We start from the raw sequence: 7,691 nt of genomic DNA, 5'->3' as shown, positions 1-7,691 counted from the left end.
AGAACCATTTAACATCTCAGAGCCATCAAAGAACATGGTCCAATGCTCCGAGTGAACTTGAGTCGGCTGCTGTTGTTCAGTCCACTCGGCAAGGAAATCAGCTATAGCCTGGGACTTAATGGCTTTCTTTGCCTCAAATTTGATATCAAGGGGAAGAAGTTCAATCGCCCATTTAGCCACTCGACCAGTTGCATCTCTGTTGTGCAAAATCTCTGACAATGGTGCGTCGCAGACGACTGTAATGTCATGATCAGAGAAATAATGAGCAACCTTCTTCATGGTCATGTAGATTCCATATATGAGCTTCTGATAATGAGGATATCTTTGCTTCGATGGAGTCAAAACTTCCGAGAGATAATACACTGGGCGCTGAACTTTGAAGGTTTTACCTTCCTCTTCCCGCTCGACCGTAAGTACTGTACCGATGACCTGTCCTGTGGCTGCAATGTAAAGCAACAGAGGCTCTTTGCTGATTGGAGCAGCAAGCACCGGCTGGGTGGAGAGCAGAGCTTTTAGCTCGGCAAACGCTGCATCAGCTTTTGGAGTCCACTCGAACTTGTCTGCCTTCTTCATCAGTCGGTAAAGAGGTAACTCCTTCTCACCGAGGCGAGAGATGAATCGACTTAATGCGGCCAAGCATCCAGTAAGCTTCTGGACATCGTGCACATGCACAGGGCGTTTCATTCGGAGTATGGTGCCAACTTTTTCTGGGTTAGCATCGATTCCTCGTTCTGAAACGAGAAAACCGAGTAACTTTCCGCCAGGTACTCCGAATGTGCACTTTGATGGATTAAGCTTGATATCGTATCTCCTGAGATTGGCAAATGTTTCAGCTAGGTCAGTCAACAGGTTGGAACCCTTTCGTGACTTGACCATGATATCATCCATGTACGCTTCCACATTCCGACTGATTTGAGTGAGTAGACACTTTTTAATCATTCTCATGAACGTGGCTCCGGCATTCTTGAGACCGAATGGCATGGTGATATAGCAGAAGCACCCGAATGGAGTGATGAAAGCTGTTTTAATTTCGTCAGGCCCATACAGACGGATCTGATGATACCCGGAATAGGCGTCTAAAAATGACAATCTCTCGCATCCCGCAGTCGAGTTGACAATTTGGTCGATGCGAGGGAGAGGAAAATGATCTTTCGGGCAGGCCCGATTGATATGTTTGAAATCAATGCACATGCGGAGTGATTTGTCCTTCTTGGGAACTGTCGGTGTCAAAACCGGCGGATCTCGGGTAGGGGGTCCCGAACTGTGTGTCTAGGCGGATGGTAACAGGAGACAAGGGACACGATGTTTTACCCAGGTTCGGGCCCTCTTGATGGAGGTAAAACCCTACGTCCTGCTTGATTGATATTGATAATGTGGGTATTACAAGAGTAGATCTACCACGAGATCAAGGAGGCTAAACCCTAGAAGCTAGCCTATGGTATGATTGTTGTAATGGTTGTTGTGTCCTACAGACTAAAGCCATCCGGTTTATATAGACACCGGAGAGGGCTAGGGTTACACAGAGTCGGTTACAATGGTATGAGATCTACATATCCGTATCGCCAAGCATGCCTTCCACACCAAGGAAAGTCCCATCCGGACACGGGACGGAGTCTTCAATCTTGTATCTTCATAGTCTTGGAGTCCGGCTGACGATGATAGTCCGGCTGATGATGATAGTCCGGCTGACGATGATAGTCCGGCTGATGATGATAGTCCGGCTATCCAGACACCCCCTAGTCCAGGACTCCCTCAGTAGCCCCTGAACCAGGCTTCAATGACGATGAGTCCGGCGCGCATATTGTTCGGCATTGCAAGGCGGGTTCCTCCTCCGAATAATTCATAGAAGATTGTGAACACCAGGATAGTGTCTGGCTCTGCAAAATAAATTCCACATCCCACCATAGAGAGAATAATATATACACAAGTTCAATCTGCTGACATTTTTTGTGGCATGACTTCACACCACTACCAAGCCCTTACTTGAATCGTTTTTTACTTTACCACCTCAGTGCGTTTAGCGATGCGGTTTCCTTGGCACGTCTTGTCGAAGCAGAGATCGTGTTCCCCTTATTCCGGGATTCTCATCAATACGAACGTGGGTAACCCAACCGCGCCATTGATGGTGGCACTTGGGAGATAAGCGATTTTTACCAGACCAGTGGGGACGCATAGTTTTCGTCCGCCCATATATAAGGGGATTAGGATCCACCCTTTCACCTACGCCTTCTTCCTCCTTTGCTTATCCATCTCCGCGCACTCGAGCTCCAGCGCCCAAGCCTGCACATCTCGTCTCAACCTTCTCCAGTCATGTCTGGAGTGGGAGGCAAGTGGATGACCTCCTCCGTTACGGAGGGGCACATCGAAAGACTGCGCAGCGCCGGATATCTATCCGGTGACATCGCGCACCGGCTGCCCGACGAAGGGCAGCTCATCCCCACCCCCAGGCCCCATGAGAGGGTCGTATTCCTTCCCCACTTCCTCCGCGGACTGGGCTTCCCATTGCATCCCTTTGTCCGAGGGCTCATGTACTATTACGGCCTGGATTTCCACGATCTGGCGCCAAACTTCATCCTCAACATCTCGGCGTTTATCGTCATGTGCGAGGCCTTCCTCTGCATCCAGCCTCACTTCGGCTTGTGGCTCAAGACCTTCAATGTCAAGCCGAAGGTGGTGAAGGGCACTCAAGCGGAGTGCGGAGGCGCCATGTTGGATAAGATACCCAACGCCGTCTGGCTCGAGGGTGCCTTCGTGGAAACCATCAAGGGATGGCAATCGGGGTGGTTCTACATCACCGAGCCACGTGACCCTAGATGGGTAGCGGCCCCCGAATTTAGATCTGGGATCCCCATGCGGCTCTCCTCTTGGAAGGAGAGCGGCCTGACCTGGGGTGATTCGGAGGAGCTGACCGGACTCCAAGCCTGTATCCAGAGGCTGGTGAACAAGAAGCTCAAGCTTGTCAACGTGGTCCAGGTCATGCTCATCCGCCAGATTCTCCCGTGCCAAGAACGGGCATTTAAATTGTGGGAGTTCAATCCGGCACAGCACCAGACGTTGAGCAGGCTCTTCAACACTAGGTACGAAGATGCCTGGAAAGTGCTCTTCAAGGGCGCCGAAGCCCCCGCATCCGCCACCGAAGATCGCGGATTTCGCTCACAGCGTCAAGCTGACGAGGTAAGTGATTCTACCCCTTTACGGGCCACTTGCTATTCATAGTTTGACTCTATGCGGGTTTCAATTTCCCTTTTCCTTTGACAGGACTGGATGAGAAGGCGGAGCAGATCATCTGTCCGGCTCCTATGCCAGAAAACCCAGTAGACGCCCGTCAGCGGGGCTGCTGGTTCCGGCACCGCACGTGGTGCCGGAGAAGAAGGCCAAGAAGGAGGCCACGGGTACTCGAAAGAGTTTCCGTTTTCAGGTGTCCGACGAATCCGAGGCGGACTCCTCCCCCGAAAACGAGGAGGAGAAAGAGGACTCTCTTCCAGAGGAAGGAGAGAGGAAGAGGAAGGCTTAGGAAGGCTTCCCCAATAGGGGAGGCCGAAGGGTCCAAGAGGGGAAGGACTATTCCCCCGGACAACTCCGCCAACGTCAACATTAGCGACAAAGAATGGCCCTCAAGGGCCAGGCCTCCGGCGAGATCGTAAGTATCCGGATTCCTGAATGATTTATAATTTCTCTTTTGTGTCACATAGTGTCATTCTAATGCCGCACACTGCCTGTAGTCCGGCCGATGATGATCTCCCCGCTTCATCGAGCGGGTCGTTGGCTCCGTCGGATGTAGACTCCATCCCGACCGCCTCCACCCCTCGCGACGCTGAGGACGCCGAGGTGGGATCCCAAGAAGGGACCCATCAGGGGGAGGCTCCGGAGGCGCCACAAGGCAGCCTCCCGGACTTTGCGCCGGACTCCACATCGGAACCCGCAGTGGTTCTGGAGTCCGGCCGGCGGCCCCTTCGCAAGAAGGGCAAGACCATGACGCCGGCAGCCTCCGTCCAACCGGAGGCGCCGGACAACTTGTTGGAGGCGCTCAAAGGTGCTTCCATCGAAGAAGGACACCGCACTATTATGAGTGCGGTGATTCAGAAGGTGCAGCTCGCCAAGAGCGGGCTGACCGAAGCCTGCAGTAGCCTTCTATCAGGCTTTGAGGTAAGAAGTTAAAAATATGCAATGTAATACCGCATAGACAGTAGCCCCTGATGCTCGGTTCGGTGTTCGGAAAGAAAAGCCGGACTGAGGATCTAAAAAAGATATACGCAGGATTGCTAAAAAATTATGTCAATATGGGTTTGCAGGCTGCGCTGCTGACCTCTGCCGCACTGACTGCGGAGGTCGGTGCTTTGAAGAAGGAGCTCGAACGGTCCGAGCAAGAGCTCGGCCGTGCCAAGAAGCAGCTCGAGGACAAAGAAGGTGAGTAACACCACTTTGAATTATTACCTTATAAAAAAGGATTTAGGTTGCGATAAAAATAACAAGGATAACGTGGGTACTGCAGGGGCCACGAACGAGGTGGCAACCCTGAAGGAGGCCGTGTCCGCGGCCGAACGCAATGCGGCCGCAGAACGGGCAGAGCGAGAAAAGCAGGAGGCGCGGGTGGCGGAGGTGCGGCAAGAGCTCCAGGCTCTCATGGAAAAGCATGAGAGTTTGGAGCGCGACTCAAAGACTCGAGAGTCCGAGCTTTCCTCGGCTCTCGAAAGTGCCAAAGCCGCCAAGGCCAAGGCCCATAAGCCCCTTCAGGAGATTGAGTCGGTGAAGAAGATAGCGGCGGGTAAGGCATTTTTCATGCAAAGCAAGCATGTGAATGTAAATTACGTGTTACTTACCCGAATTCGGAGCTCTCCAGGGGCGTTTGCAGATCTGCCTCGCAGCGTGTCTGATGCCGCCGCATTCTACCGAGCCGAGGAGGGGAGCTCAACGGAGAATGTCTTCTGGTCTCAGTACGCTGAGGACGGCCATCCGGTGCCCCCCTAGCGACCAGCTGAAGCAGCTGGTCGAGCTCCACAAGGTAGCCGAGCAGGCCATGAAGGGCCTCATAGTCCAGCTGTGGCCTGGAGAGGCCATGCCTGGGAGCTACTTCGGCCTCGTGCGGCGGTTGGTGGATGCGTGCCCCTGGGTGGAGGTCATCAAGCACTCCGCCTGTATTGAAGGTGCTCGTCGGGCCCTTGCCCGCGCAAAGGTGCATTGGGGCAAGCTGGATGCGGAGAGGCTTATCACTGACGCGCCACCAACGGGCAAGGAGTATCGTACGCCCGAGATGTACTATAAGACTGTCCTGAAGGGTGCCCGCAAGATTGCAGATGAGTGCCCCAGAGATGTAATTATTGAGTAAATTCGCAATGTGTTATCCTGTGCGCTCAAAACTTTGTTCATATGCGCTAAGCAACACTTATTGATTTAAAATATTACCTTCTGTGCGGCCGTTTATTAAATCTGAGAGATGGCAAGTCGTCGGCTTCAGCCCCCATGCCACGAGTGCTGGGGTGTTCGGGATAAACTTGAGCACTCTTGTTCCCATTTTTGGGTCCATCTAGGGAGGCGCTCAACACAACGAACAAGGCAACTGGACTTATAATGCTTGAACACTCTCACTTAGCCATAGAATTCTATAATTTTAAATTTTGGCGAAGCCCCTAGTATTCGGAAGACCGAGTTTGGGGCGCTATCCACGCCTTGGCCGGACATTATCCGGTTCTTCGCTCGAAGCGGCATAAGTCTTTAGGGACTCGAAAATACCTCTTGAACAGCGACCAGTCTCTCGCCTTATCATGACAGTCAGTTTTAGCTTTCTCCACTGAGGCGTTAACCCAGCTCAACCGGGGCGCAATCGCAGTGGTTCTCCCAGTGCTACCTTAGCCGATGGAACGGAACGTAAGGTGCCAAAACATGGGAGCCGGGCAAACCCAACTATTGACCCAAGACATGATTCGAAGCCGATTCATATAATGCTATAAGTTCGGGGTGCCGCACTTGTGAAAGTGTTCGGACTTATCACACCATAATGCGGGGAACATAAGCCCCTGGTGTATTCAGCCGTACCAAAATATACAGATGCAACATGTCGTAAATGAACATATATATATAAAGTAATGCAATTATAGGCAAAAAGTGCTGCATTATTTATTCAAGAAATTCTGCTATGAGTGCGGAATGATACAAATAGTGCGGTAAGCAAGGGATTGGCCTAATTAAAGGTGTCTCCCTCCAGGGGTAGGCCGCGGAATGGTGTATTTAACAAATTTAATGCTCGTAATGGAGACCACCTGAGTGTTCGTCGCAGCCTTTGTCCCTCCCTGGCTGTTGCATCATGAGTTCGGCAGGTTCGCCGCCGGACAGAGTCCTGTGTAAAAAAGAAGAAAAATAAAATATAAAAAGAGCGACACACTTGGGAGCCCCTGGTGTGGTCGAACCGCACTCTGGGTCTGTTGTGGTCGTGCCCCTCCCCCTATGCCCATGGTATCTCCAGAGCGTAATGATGTACGCGGAGAGTTTGTCTTGCAATCATGCGAGGGTTGGGGTTGGGGCCGCATTGCTACGCGTGCTCGGAACGTGCTAGGTGGTCTTGGTTGATGTTGCTCCGGGCGCGTTTGGCCGTGTCCGGTCGTTTAACGTCCGGACTCGAAAATTGCCTTAGAAGGCTGCTCTGTAATTCTGCCGCGAGAGCCGCTGTATGTTCCTCAGTTCGGAGGGAGCGTTCCGTGTTTCCATTGACCGTGATGACTCCACAAGGGCCTGGCATCTTGAGCTTGAGGTATGCATAATGCGGCACCGCGTTGAACTTTGCGAACGCGGTCCCTCCGAGCAGAGCGTGATAGCCACTGCGGAACGGGACTATGTCGAAGATTAACTCCTCGCTTCGGAAATTATCCGGGGATCCGAAGACCACTTCCAGTGTGACTGAGCCTGTACAATTGGCCTCAACACCTGGTATGACACCTTTGAAGGTCGTCTTTGTAGGTTTAATCCTTGAAGGGTCTATGCCCATCTTGCGCACTGTATCCTGATAAAGCAGGTTCAGGCTACTGCCGCCGTCCATCAGGACTCTCGTGAGGTGAAATCCATCGATGATTGGGTCTAAAACCAATATGGCGAATCCGCCATGGTGGATACTGGTCGGATGGTCTCTTTGATCGAAAGTGATCGGGCAAGAGGACCATGGGTTGAACTTTGGGGCGACTGGCTCCATCGCATATACGTCCCTTAGTGCACGCTTCCGCTCCCTCTTGGGTATATGCGTTGCGTATATCATGTTTACTGTCCGCACTTGTGGGGGGAAGCCCTTCTGTCCTCTATTGTTCGGCGGCCGGGTCTCTTCCTCGTCATCGCTGTGTAGCCCCTTGTCATTGTTTTCGGCAATTAATTTGCCTACCTGCTTGAATACCCAACAATCTCTATTGGTGTGGTTAGCTGGCTTTTCGGGGGTGCCATGTATTTGGCAAGAGCGGTCGAGTATTCGGTCCAAATTGGACGGGCCCAGAGTGGTTCTTTTAAATGGCTTCTTCCGTTGACCGGGTTTGGAGCCTCGGAATCCGGCGTTGACTGCCGTATCCTCATTGCTGTCGCCGTTAATGCGGCGTTTGTTTTTGTTTCGACGCGTCCTACCATTGCGGTCCTTGGTATCCGGACTGCCAGCATTTTTACTGAGGTTGTTGCTGTGAGCTAGCCAGCTATCTTCTCCCGCACAGAAGCGGGTCATG

This window comes from Triticum dicoccoides, chromosome 5B (genome assembly GCF_002162155.2).
Source record: "Triticum dicoccoides isolate Atlit2015 ecotype Zavitan chromosome 5B, WEW_v2.0, whole genome shotgun sequence".
NCBI classification, from domain to species: Eukaryota; Viridiplantae; Streptophyta; class Magnoliopsida; order Poales; family Poaceae; genus Triticum; species Triticum dicoccoides.
The sequence above is the reverse complement of the archived record's forward strand: the minus strand, read 5'-3'. Positions refer to the sequence as shown.